Source organism: Carya illinoinensis, chromosome 1 (genome assembly GCF_018687715.1).
Source record: "Carya illinoinensis cultivar Pawnee chromosome 1, C.illinoinensisPawnee_v1, whole genome shotgun sequence".
Taxonomy (NCBI): domain Eukaryota; kingdom Viridiplantae; phylum Streptophyta; class Magnoliopsida; order Fagales; family Juglandaceae; genus Carya; species Carya illinoinensis.
The window spans coordinates 25,471,053-25,484,523 of NC_056752.1; positions in this window are offsets into that span (position 1 = coordinate 25,471,053).

The window sequence follows — 13,471 nt, forward strand, 5'->3', positions numbered from 1 at the left end:
ATGTTTTCCATTGTAACCCTTTAAATTAAGAAATATGTTTTATTTATAAACATGGTGTCTTTTGTATCCTGGCATGGAAGGAAAAGAAATTTGAAAACGAATTGTAATTCCTATCTATTTTCTTAAAATCATTTTTTAAAGGACTCACCACAAGGACAGGTGTTACTGAAATGACATTCACAATGTGTCTTCGTCTGCAACTATGGCATGGTGGTGGCATAACAGGCACCACATTATCGACTAACTTTCCTTTTCCTTTATCCGAAGTATAGGAAATCTTCTTCTTCCCCCATATTCTTTCTCGGAGATTAAAGCATTTCTCTCTTACAATCATTATGAACTTGAGAAATCAAGCTCCGCTGCTTTGCCTCTACTATCAAAGCAACATTCACCAATTCTTCAAAATTCTAAATTCACAAGCAAGCAACTTGGTTCCATATCCTTGGTTGTAGTCCATCTTGAAACTTCCTAACTTGCATTTTCTCTGAACTGGTCAAATGAGGGGCAAATCTTCCTAACTCCATTAATCGAGCTGCGTACTATTCTACAGTCATACTACCTTGAGTCAAGTTTGCAAACTATAATGCCTTTTACTGCTTAGTTGTTTCCAGAAAGAAACGACAATCGAATTCCTTCTTAAAACGCTCTTAGGTGAGTGAGGCGACATCTCCCAAGTCTTACGCTAGAAGTTTCCTTTTCGTATCCCACCATATGGCAGCCTCTCCTTGGAGTAAGTGTCTGGCATACTGGAACTTTTGATCCTCTGTACATCCATGAATGTCAAAAGTCCTATCCAAGTCGATAAGCCACTTGTTGGCTCTTAGAGCTCCTTCCGTGTCCATAAAGTTTGGATACCTATACACCAGCTATCTCTCAAACGGGCATTGCCGATTCTTGCCTTTAAGCGGCTCTTGCCTCACATTCTGCCCTTGCTCCATTTGGTATCTCACCACCTAAGTCATTTGCCGTATGGCTTTCGCAATTGCCTAATCTCCTTCCAATGGGTTCCTGGCCTCCTGGTCTCACGACCTTGGAGAAACATCATCACGTTGTCGGCACACCATTGGGTCTTTTCCTCCTGAAATGCACAAAACCAACACTTAGTAGCTCCTCCTAAAAGCAGAGATTTATTCATTCTTCACTTCACAATTTGAGTTCAAACCACATACTTATCCTCTGAACGTGCCTCCTTAAGGATTCAAACCTATAGCTATAAAATTCAAGCCTATAACTACTAGATTTCAATCCTAGCATCAGGTATCATGTATTCTTAGGACAACTTGTGGATTACCCAAAGACGTAATTGCTTTGATATCACCACTATGTAAAGCCCCCAGCCCTCACTTGGGATTGAACGGTGACTGAAGCGCCGGGACATGTAACACAAAGCTACATACACCTCGTACATAACAGTTAAGATGCAATGCACCTATTAATCTAACAGTATGCAGTATATCACAACGAAAATTCTACTTAGGTCAATTAAGATAACATAGATATCATGGTACCAAAGCACATATCCCAAACCATAAATTTTCATAATAACCATCAACGAGTTCATGGTTTCAAAGAGACTCCCAAAAACATGGGACCATCATGTCAAGTATTATCAAAACAAATCATCCCTTCAGAAGGAAGGTCCCATAGCTCAAGTCTTGTAGTAAGGCCAATCCTACTTGTAGTTGTCCTGATTCATAATCCTCATCAATTACTCAAAACGTTGCAACACCTCAGTGATGGATTGGTCGACAGCTTCCAACCTTCCAAAATAGATGGCTACTGAGAGACCTCGCGTCACTTTGGAGTCTCCTTAGGGATCTAGGGAGCTGGTCTCTTGCGTTCTCCCATGACTATTCCTGTCACAACTTCTACCATTTTGAATAGGGGAATGGAAATTACAACAGTGAGATTTTGAGAAATCTCGGTAAATAAACAAATAACATGTAATAGATATCATAAGCATATGTAAGTAAACTCAAATGAATGCATGGACATGAAACTTAACTTATGCATTTAACTTTTTAAAATGACGTGTGCATTATGACTTTCATGACCCATTTCTTTTCATAAAACATATTTTCATCATTTCATTCTTGTTCATATAAACATACTTGTGAGATCGGGTTCTTGTTCATATAACATAACATAGCATAACTTGGAGTTCAAGACCTTTCTTTAACTTTTAACTTATAAGTGGATACATCACGGCTCCCCTATACACCATGTGTTCCTTGCTAGTTACCGCATTAACCATTGGCCCACTTTTAGCAAGGTAACTACGTCATACTTATAATTGTTCTTATTACGACTGTTCACTTTTAGCTTTCACCGTAAGGTACCCACTAGGTTTAGATGCAATCCCACTGTGGTATCCTTTTCTTTTACGAACCATTTGAGGTCCGCCAACTATACTTCATTGACTCAGGGGTTACCACTCCATTTTAGACACTCCTGAGTGGACAGATGAGTTCCACTATGGCAATTCCCTGTCCTAGCCTTTGGGATTGTGATAAAACTTTAGAAGACACTTTTTCTTTTTCTTTTAAAAAGTTCACAAAACCCAATATATATGACATGAACTATGAAACTTTGTACTTTCATGGGACACATGCAAATGTCAAAACTTTCTCATGATCACATAGCAAATAATCATGTACATCCATGTACCTTCTGTGTTACTGCTTACAAATATTAGAACATGCATGTTCTAAATCAATAAATTCTAAGGCATTCGATTGCAAACAAGAGGTGAGTATACACAACTCCACATTCATCATGCAATGGCCGAATCACATTAAACACCATTACGCAAGAGAATTAATTTCATGCCTTCATCTATGGTCATGGCCGAAACCACCTATTCTTAAAAACATGTTACCTCCATTGTTATGAACTTAGAATTTTCTAATATGATTAACAAAAACTTTATTCATAATTTTCCATGTATAGCCGAAACTTACAAGTGAGCATGCTTAGGAAAAACAAGCATTTCTATGAGTTTTATTTAAAAGATTAGGTAATGAACATTCTACAAATCATGCAAAAACCTAAACATGGCCTTCCACTTTATTTTCATGTCATAAAATAACAACAATGACACCATATACGGCGACCATAGGAATAAGTATTTTCATGGAAGAACAATCATTTTCTTGGTTAGCATCTTATAAGAGACTTAATAATAAATCCGAAACCCTAACATGGTCTTTCCCTTCCTTATTCATGATATAAGCTAACACAATAACCACTTCAATCATAAGTTGAACATTGACACAATGGATCCAATTCTAACACATGGAAAAGTATCATCTCATCAAGCAAAACCATACAATCAAACAACAAGTAAGTTCACATTGCATATACATCAAATATCAAGCACAAGTTAGAAGTTTACTTACAAAAATCCACAATCGATAATCAAGCAAGTTGAAAATATAAATACAAAATCATTAGGTTCAATTTGTATAAAACCCTAACCCATGTGTGTATGTGTAAGCATATAGCATGATGCAAACCAGCGGAATTGGAATCCCTTAAACCCATAATCAATTTGAAAACTCACCCAAGAAAGCTAAAATCAAGTCAATGGATGGAAGAATCTAGACCCATTGAGGAACTCGTTTCAAGAACCTAAATTATGTGAAAATCTAGACCCGTTGAAAAACTTGTCTCAAGAACCCAGATTACAAAGGAGGAACGCCACAAAGGTTGTGATTTACCTTTGATAAGTTCAAACGTTCAATGAAGAATAAGAATAGATAAACTCAACTCATAATGAATAAAATTCATCAATTTCATAAACATTCATATATATGTTAAAATAAGGCTATAAAAAGTATTTAAACTAAAACCTCACAAAACCCTAGACAAAATATGGCCCAGTCTTCCAAAAATACCCTTAAGTGAACAGTGTGGCACTACAGTAACTCCTTGAAACCCTAGTTTAACAAAAAATAATAATTTTTCCAACATGCCCTTAAGTCCTTCTCATAATAAACCCGATTATTCTAAATTAATAAAGTAAGTCCTTTAAATGAATTAACTAAATTGAATGCCTTCAAATCATGTTGTTCTGTTACTCTCTTCCATAACTTGTATCAAATTTATCAAAACTGGTTCTTCTTTCTTCAAGCCCATCTTGAGTGTTGGGCTCTTGCTAGTTTCATCCCAAGTGGATTGCACCAATCCTTATATTGCCTCCTTGATTTTCTTGGCTCTTGATCTTGTAATTGGCCCATCTAGAACTTGCAATATTTTGGACCTTCACTCTTCAAATTTGAAACTTTCATCTACTCAAAACCCTAGTTTAAAACCCCTAAAACCATGTGTGTCTATGTGTGAGTTCATATGAAAAACTTCTCAAAACATGAGCTAACTTCCTCTAGCTCAAGTGTGTGTGTGTGTGAGAGAGAGAGAGAGCGCATGAGTTCATGATGAACTTACTAAGAACCAAAACTTCCCTTCTCAAGGTAGTGTGTGTATGTAAAATGGAAAGGCAGTTTTGGCTTCATACCTTCTATGATTCTTTCCTTAGAAGCACCTTCTAGCCTTACTTGCCCTCAAAATGATATTTGAAAAAGAAGTGAGTGATGTGAATAGTGTTTGGATGGTGAGAAAGTGGTGGAAAATGGAGTTAAAGGTGGTGGCCGAAACTTTACAAGAGAATCCTCCAAGTGACTAAAGAGATGAGATTTTCGGCACCCCTTCCTTTTTATAGGTACAAAAAGTTTCTTGCACAAACTAAGTTCATTTGCGTGGTTGCCAAGTGGCACCTCACCCTAAGGACTCTTCCTCTTCCCCATCATTTGAGTGTTTTGAAAACACAATGGCACTTTTGGACAAGTGGCGCCTGTTGCTCTAAAACCAAAACCCCATTCCACTTTTGCCCTTCATCTCATGTCTTGGTTCAATGAATCTCATGGTAGTTTGTTCTTTTACCAAGCTAAGATCTCCCTCAATCTCTTACATGTGTGCATGGGTGCCAATTGGCATGTGAGAGTGCGGGTGTGTGCATGGTGGCTGAAATCTCCATCTCTTCCCAAGGAGATCTTCTTCCACCAATGTCTTAGACATTGTGTGATTGGTCACAATAAGCACCAAAATCCTAGCACCTAGCTGTCCACCTCAAGGAATTCTTTCCAAGATTTCTTCTAGAAACCCTAGTAGGCGTGTAGCCTATTCTTCCCAACAAGATCTTGCCCTTTCCCAAGACAAACTCTTTACCTATCCTTTTATATATGGCAAGAATCACATCATTTCCCTCGTGGTTGCCGTGCATGCCCTTTGGACTTCCCTCAAGTTCCATCTTTTCATGTCCCTTCATCTTCTCTATTTGCATGCATGACACATGACAAAACCAAATCATATCCCTTAGGATAGGCATGCATGCCCTAATTTCCATGGGCTCAAAACCCTAATTTTACTACAAGGCCGAAATCCACCTAGACTTGGGCCTACCTCAATGCTTCACATATGCCTTCTAATCCAACCAAATGGCATCAAAGGGTTATTCCTCCTCTCTTGGCTCAATTGATCAATTCATAATAAAATGAATAAAAGATTAGCAAAAATCTTGGTCGTCACATAACCATGACCCCAAATGCTATGATGGGGAAATATCCTAGTTGAACTTCTTTGTCTACTCTGGAGTGCTTAAATTGGAGTGATAACCCTTGGGTTGACAAAGTAAATTCAACAGACTTCGAATAGATTCTTTTTAATGCTATGGGTGCAACACAATGAAAATAAGGTGAAGACGAATTGCGAACTATTATATCATATTGTAAATACGGTGAAGGCAAATTGTGAATTGCCAAATTATATTTTAAATGCGGTAAAGAATAATGCTTTATTGCTATAGGATATAATTTTAAAAAAATAATTATTTTCATATTATATTCATAATAATGAATTGTACTAAATAATGCTTTTTAAGCTACTATTATTTTCATTTGAAAAAAAAAATACATTAATATATCACTCAAATTTCAAGTTAATAATCTATTTTTACATGACATTATTCCAATAACAATAACTTCTATGTAGTTTTTTGAAGTAATTGAGTATAATATTATTTTATTTTATTTTTCATTTATAAGAAAAATATTATTGTTATTTTGTACATGTCTAATTAGTCTTATATTACATGAAGCAATGCATATCCTATTATTATTTCAATATATTTTGTTTGTTTCTTTCGTTGTTTCTTCAAGTATAATTATAATTACTTGTATAGATTTATGACTATTTTTTCATTTATCATACTTTTTTTTTTTTTTTTATAACCAATTGACACTTCATTCAAATTAGGAACCACCCAATACAAAATACAATAGTAAGTCCACTATCAACCAAAAATGAACAATACAATACACCATAACTAAGTTTCAACATTGACTAAAACTCCATTACAAATAACATCTAGACAGCTATTCCACCATTGAAGAGTATCGCCAATGTAGCGGGCATGTCTCGCTGGCATATGTGCAGCTTCATTACCTTGTCTTCCCACATGTGAAATTTCAAAATTTGGAAAAAGATAAATAAGATTATTTATTTCCAAAATAAGAGGCCCATGTGATGATAAAGAGGCAATCCCATTTTTAATGGCTTCAACAACATTCCATGAATCACCTTCCAAAATTAAACTGTAAAACCCTGTGCCTAACACCATTTGCAAGCCTCTCAATGCTGCCAAAGATTCAATTTCATCCACCTCAAGGACACCCTCTTCCTTTCAGCTTAAAGCATAAAGCACCCTTCCCACATCATCTCTAAGTATAATATTCACTCCAACCATAGCTTCATCCTTAAACACGGCCCCATCAAAATTCATCTTAACCTCCTCATGAGGAGAAGGTTGCCACTTTAGCACTTTCTCCTTTTTTACATTCTGTATAGATGATTGAATAACTTGTTACATACTCACAAAAATGGTCAACAATTTCCAGTCTTGAACTTGTAGTATTTTCAAACAAATATAAATTTCTATATTTCCACACCCCCCCCCCAACAGATTGTAATGAATAGTGGTGCTAATGACAAATCAAACTCCATGATTTTCCACAATAAAGTATCAAATCGATTAGCATTAGCCAATAACTGAAAAAGTGCACTGTTTCTAACCACTCATACTTCATAAATACAAGAACATGAACACAAAGCATAGGTTACATCTTCATTTTGCATGTGAAAAATAGTACATATCCCTTCAACCACTATACATACCCCTTCTCAATAAATTGACCTTCGTAGGTAAACAGTTAGGGCAAGCCCTCCAAGCAAAACTTTTCACTTTATTAGGAAGAGACAAAGTCCATAACTTCCTCCACAAATTCACAGTTTTGAAAGTGCCCTTAATGGCGCAGACCATAATGCATTTCAGCACTTCTAACTACCTCAAATAATTAAAATCGCATTTCTGGCACCATAGTGAGTAATAACACTAACTAACAGATAGACTAAAACCTATGCGATCGATCAATTCATGAAAACTTATAGGGTTTTCATGAGGTTCCTAAATCTAATAGAAATTTTACTATTGAATTTCTAGTGGGCTGTTATAGACGAAGCTGCTTAGAATCATTTAGAATCTCAACATCAACACTATCCACTACACTATTCAAACGCTTTAACGGAATAGTAGAAGATGAAGACTTACATGGAGTTGGCCGAACACCAGAGGCTTTCTACTTAGAAGGAAATCAATGGCAACCCCTCACAGGAATTGGTACTGGTAACCCTTCTCTCCCCTTCTTTGACAGAATGACCTTTCTTGTTAGAAATCCTCCTATTGTTGGTGAAAGAGACAAAAAACAAAAGTAGTAAATGGCTTCTCCACAAGCAAGTAAGAGGGGCTTAAAGATTCCTTAGGCCGATTGACCTCAATATGCCCAGCACCATGATTAGAGTCAAGATGAAAAGGATTAATCGGCTTCTCCACATATGCTTCTAAGAAAGTCAATTCATAAATATACAACTTTTGCCCATAACCCCATCTCCATGAATGGGGTAAAAATCAGAGCCACATTAGATTTTGAGGGACTTAAAGGATGATCAACGGGACTCTACAATGCCCTACTTGATGGACTTGAAAGCCCACTATTTTGTTTTGACCTAGTTACAAGTACACTAGGCCCAGGCCAGGCCCGAGCCCATGTCGCACAATAACTGGAAATCCTGAATGCTTCTCCATCCCTACAAACTTTGAAAGTGTACCTGTAACAACCCGCTCCTTCTTTCTTTTATAGTTACGAGCCTCATTCTGCGTGTTGAGACTCGATGGCGGGTTCTAAAATATACCAAGCATATTTTAAAACAATCCCAATATTTTGAAGTTTACGAATATTTTAAATGTCCTGAAAATATTTCCAGTGTTATCAGACTAAACTTGTTTTTAAATAACACAATTATAATATTTTTGAAGAGCTCCAAAAATATTATAATTGTGGAAAATTATTTAATTTCAATGATTTTAGTCATTTAAAAGTATTACGAGATTTAAAATATGTTGAAAACTCTAAATTAATTTAAATGGCTTTATTCTCTTCAAGTAATTAACAAGACTTCATCATTTTAAATAATGATGAAGGAATATTATTTTATAAACTTTAGTTTATAAAATAATGTTCTAGTTTAATTCCTCTCAGTGTTTTAAGTTAAATAAATGCTTACACATTTTCAAATCAATATTTAAACTCACTGTTAGATCGTTTTGAAGCTCTCAAGACGAAGGACATGGATTAAATACCCAAACCCCTAGCTTTTTCCCCTCACTTTTTCCTTTCCTCTCTCTCTCCTCTCCCTTTTTCTCCAGCCCGTCGACAGCCCCTTTCCTTTCTCCCTCTCCACCGCGCCTCTTCTCCTCTCTAGCCCAGCTGTCGCCGACCACCCAGCCTCACCTCCACCATCGGCAGCTCCCCCTCACGCCGGCGAGTTCAACCCCACCGATGGTGAGTCCCACCGGCAACTCTCTCTCTCTCTCCACCTCCCTCCAACCAAAATGGGTTTCAAACCCATTTATCTCCTCCTCGCGCTGTCGTGAGTGGTCAACTGGGCCACCAAGCACCTCCACCAGCACCACCACTTCACGAGCTCCACCTCCATGATCTCCCCTTTCCCCCAGCTCTCTCCCTCTCCACTGCACCACCTCATGCACGCACACAGCCCATACGTAATGCATGGGTTCTCCACCCATGCCGCCATGCACGGCTACCCATGCCACCACACCACCACCAACGGCCTCCCCTAACCACCATGGCTCCTCCTTAAGCTCCTCCTTGCCAGCCAAGCACTTCACCTCTCCCATGCCCTCTCACTCTCTAATTTCTCCACCCATTTGGCTTAGATCCACCACCCTCCAGCCACCGTATAGCCACCACCTCGCCACATAGCTCCACCACACCTCCCTTAAGTCCTCCATGGCCAGCCTTAACCCCTAGCCTTGAAACCCATGAATTTCCTAGTTTAGCCATACACAGCCTAAACTCTTCCACAAACTACCATGCCTCCACTGTGTACCACCTCAGCACCACCATGAGGCCACCACTCTAGGACCATGATCAAATCTTTCCCCGCTCAGATCCACACCCGTAGCCACCTCTAGTAGCCCAAACAGCCATCATACGTGGTGTTAACCACCACGAATGACTTTTTCAACACCTTTGACTGTGACGGGCAGCGAGCAATGCACGAGTTATTCCATCCATGGTATAGCCCTCTATCTCTCATTATTTATATTAAATGTTAGTTGATAGGTTGTGGACTGTGCTATTAGTATTGTGGAGTTCGTTGTGAGGTGTGGCTATGTAGTAAATTGTTTTGCATAATTGTGTAGTGTTGTGGACTGTGCTGTGAAGTATAGGTGTGAGGTGTATGCCGTAGTTGTAATGCGGTGTAGTGTTGTAAAGGGAGTACACATGGAGTGTACTCCATGTAGTGCGACGATGTACTGTGTGGCGTGCGCCGTAGTAACATGTGGCGTAGTGTGAAGTACATGTGGCGTGTGCTCCATGTCGTGTAACGACACACCATGCTATGTGCATCGTGGTAATACGTGATGTAGCAAAGGGAGAGTACACATGATGCGTACGCCATGTGGTGTAGCGATGCACCGTATGGCATGTCATAAAGAAAAGGATGGTTGCGTAGTAGAGGAGCGTAGAGAGTGTTGTGTGGCATTGGGAACTGTGGAACAATGTCCCGAAATAGCTGTGATGTAGCCTGTAGTCTGAGGTGACAGATGTCGCATTGTAGTTGACTTATGGGTTAGGGTATGTGTGAAGTGATGGGATAGTGTAAGAGTAGTGCAGTGGAAGCATGAAGGGTGTCGTGACGTAACTCGGGATTTGTCTCGAGCTACGTGACGTGATGGAGATGTAGTGGTGAATGGAACCCTGTCGTGTCAAGTGTTGGGATGAATTTTTAAAGGGGCTAGGTAGTAGGAAGGTTCTGCTGACCAGGTTTGAGTAAAAGTTGGTATCAGAGTATGAAACTTGTTTATACAAGTAGGCGTTCATTGGACTATAAGTTGATCTTAAGTGATAAAATGTAAGGTACATGTGCATCTGTGAGACACGTGTACCAGACAGATTTACCATATATAATAGGTAATCTATCCTAAGCATGGTTGCACGATGTTTAAGCCTCAGATTTGACTTAAAGTCATGTGGCATGTATGGTTGGCAATGAGGATTGAGTATGATCTCGGAAGTCTGAAGGTAGTATTGGGTATGTTGTCTTGGATCGGAATACGTGACTTAGTTTGTTTGAGTCATGCATTAGAATGTGGTTAATAGAAGAGTAAGACGAAAGTTTTAATATCTTAACCCTAAGGTGAAACACGAAGGTAGTGACGGTAAATGGACCCCGAAGGTTTTAGCATAGTAAATAGCACGTAAGAACCCAAGGATAGACAGAGAGTGTTCCAAGTGAAGTGTAGTTCTATTTCTGGTATAGTTGCTCATGTACTAGATAGAGAATGACACTAAAATTATGTGTATGCATAGGTTGCCATCTGACACGCACATGAATGGACTGCATAGAATAAGTATGGCATGGAGTCCAAGTAAGTATTACGTTCATACTCTTCTAGAGTTTTCTAAATAAACTAAAATGAAAACGAAATAATTTTCCTTGATGATGCTTTATGAAATGACACGAACCACATTTTACAAAAAAACTCTAGATATAAATTTTCAAGTATAAATATGTAACGGACCTCCTTGGCAACCCCTTTTTATGCACCCAAAGTATGTAAGTGTATGCATGTGAATCGATGCTACGTAGTAAGTACTAGATATATTTTCATGAAATGAAATGCGAGGCTTAGGCTTTATGCTTTAAATGACGTGAAGAAAGTGTTTTAAAGTCCCCTATGAAAGATGATGCTTTAAATGATGCCATGAACTGATGTTTTAAATAATGCCATGAAAGATGACTTTTAAACCCATTCTTTTAATTGGCTTTTATGAATGAACGAAGTGAAGGGCTATAAAGAACTGTAAAGAACTGAAATGACTGAATATTTAATGTATGAAAACATGTAACGGCCACATGAATAAACGGATAAAAGTACCGAAGGACTGGACTGTGTAGATTGCAATGCCAGGTAAGTAGTACTGGTAGTGTACCCAGTGTTGCACCCTAACTGAATGGATTCCTAACTCGTGGCCACAGGCAGAATCAAGGTCCAAAATACTGCTAACCCTCACACACGAGGCGTAACAGTGTGTAACAGCCAATGAAAATGATAAGAAAGAATGTGTGCATGTTAAGAAAGAATACATGTATGCTAAGACTCTTTAAGAAATGAAGGCAGCGTGATGTGAGGAATTGTTTACAAGAAGAAAACCATTTTTAAAGAAAAATCCCACCTTGCAACGTTTTAAAATGAAATGAATAGATATGTATGATATGTATGGAATGATGAATACATGACTGAAAACATATGTTATTATATTTTAACTGTATGAAGTAATACTTATGAGTCATCGACTCATTTTAGTTTTTATGTGTGCCCTCCCAGGAACAAGATGAGCATGATGCGTCGGGATAGATATGGCCCAAGGAAAAGAGCATGAAAGCCTAGGCACGAAATTTTGTACGAGAAGCTTTAATTATAAATAATAATAATAATAATAATAATAATAATAATAATATTTTCTACTGTAATCTTTTAAATTAAGAGACGCGTTTTATTTATAAATGTTGAGTCTTTTGTATCTAGCATGGAAGGAAAAGAAATTTGAAAATGAATTGTAATTCCCGTCTATTTTCTTAAAATCATTTTTCTAAACAACCCACCTTAAGGACGGGTGTTACAGTGACAAACCACCATAACCGTCAGGACTAACTGTCTCCACTACTAACTAGCCTCCACTGTCGATGCACTCCATAGTCCATAGGGGATCAGCCATGGCCTATAGAGAATGACCAAATAAGGAAGATTCCCCTTGCCCAGATAACAGTTGATCATTTTGAACATTCCCTCTGCATGTAACGCGTCCCTGTTTTCTTAATAAATTACCATCCACCCGTAACCATGCCCTAAATAAAAATCCTTGTTTCTCAAATTGAACTCTGTAAGTATCCAATAATTCACAAGCACAATTTGGGTGTCCCAATATTCCACAACAGTAGTAAAATGTCAGTAACTTCTCATATTTCAAATGAATCCAAAAAGTCTCAGATTTGAGTAAACACGGACGTTTAACGCGTGGAAGAGGCAAACAGATGTCCAATTTAACTCACACTCTACAAAATTCTCCACATGTTGGCGTTGATTCTGGTAAATCTATATCCTTCACTTCCACCATAGAATTACCAATCATACGGATTACCAATTGATTCATACAATTCAAAGGAAAATCATAAAGCCGAATCCAGAAAGACGCATAATGTAAGTACATAGTAGAAATTTGACAATTTCCATCATAATCCCGCATTAGTACGAGACTTTTATTAAAAAAACCATGGTTCATGTCAAAGAAGACGAGCTTTATCCGCCACATCCATAAACTGTGCCAGGAATAAACCATTGCTAAGATCAAAAGAACTTGACTCCGTGCGGATTCCAAGCCATTTGCATCATATTCTTAAAAGCCACCTTATTATAAACAACCCTCAGTCTGCACCATTGTAAATTCAGGAAAATATTTGGTAACCTCAATCTCCTTAGATTCAACCACAACACTGCAACTTGTCAATATTACATAATATATCATCTACCGTAGGGGTGTGCATCCGGATCCGGATCCGGGTATCCGGCCATAACCGGATCCGGATCCGGATTTTAAAATCCGGGCGGTTATCCGCCCGGATTGAACCCGGACTCAATCCGGGCGGATAACCGGATTCAATCCGGATATCCAGATTGATAACCGGATATCCGGTTTTTTTTTTTTTTTTTTTTTTTTTTCTGTTTTTTGGGCTTAAATCCCGGATTCAATCCGGGTATTGTAAAAATAAAAAA